The following is a 676-nucleotide window of genomic DNA, read 5'->3' as shown; positions in this document are numbered from 1 at the left end:
TATACTATCATATCATCAGCAAATAGTGATAATTTGACTTCTTCTTTTTCAATTTGTATCCCTTTGATCTCCTTTTGTTGTTTAATTGCTCTGGCTAGGATTTCAAGTAGCATATTGAATAGGTAGGGAGAGAGTGGGCAGCCTTGTCTAGTCCCTGATTTTAGTGAGATTGTTTAAGTTTCTCTCCATTTAGTTTGATGTTGGCTACTGGTTTTCTGTATATTGCTTTTACTATGTTTAAGTATGGGCCTTGAATTCCAGATCTTTCCAAGACTTTTATCATGAAGGGATGTTGGATTTTGTCAAATGCTTTCTCAGTATCTAATGAGATGATCATATGGTTTTTTTTTTCTTTGAGTTTGTTTATGTAGTGAATTACATTGATGGATTTCCGAATATTGAACCATCCCTGCATCCCTGGGATGAAGCCTACTTGATCATGATGGATGATTGTTTTGATGTGTTCTTATATTTGGTTTGCAAGAATTTTATTGAGTATTTTTACATCGATATTCACAAGGGAAATTGGTCTGAAGTTTGCTTTCTTTGTTAGGTCTTTATGTGGTTTAGGTATGAGAGTAATTGTGGCTTCATAAAATGAATTGGGTAGAGTGCCCTGTGTTTCTATTTTGTGGAATAGTTTGAGGAGTATTGGTATTAGGTCTTCTTTGATGAT

The sequence above is a fragment of the Mastomys coucha genome, unplaced genomic scaffold (genome assembly GCF_008632895.1).
Source record: "Mastomys coucha isolate ucsf_1 unplaced genomic scaffold, UCSF_Mcou_1 pScaffold20, whole genome shotgun sequence".
Classification (NCBI taxonomy): Eukaryota; Metazoa; Chordata; class Mammalia; order Rodentia; family Muridae; genus Mastomys; species Mastomys coucha.
The sequence above is the reverse complement of the archived record's forward strand: the minus strand, read 5'-3'. Positions refer to the sequence as shown.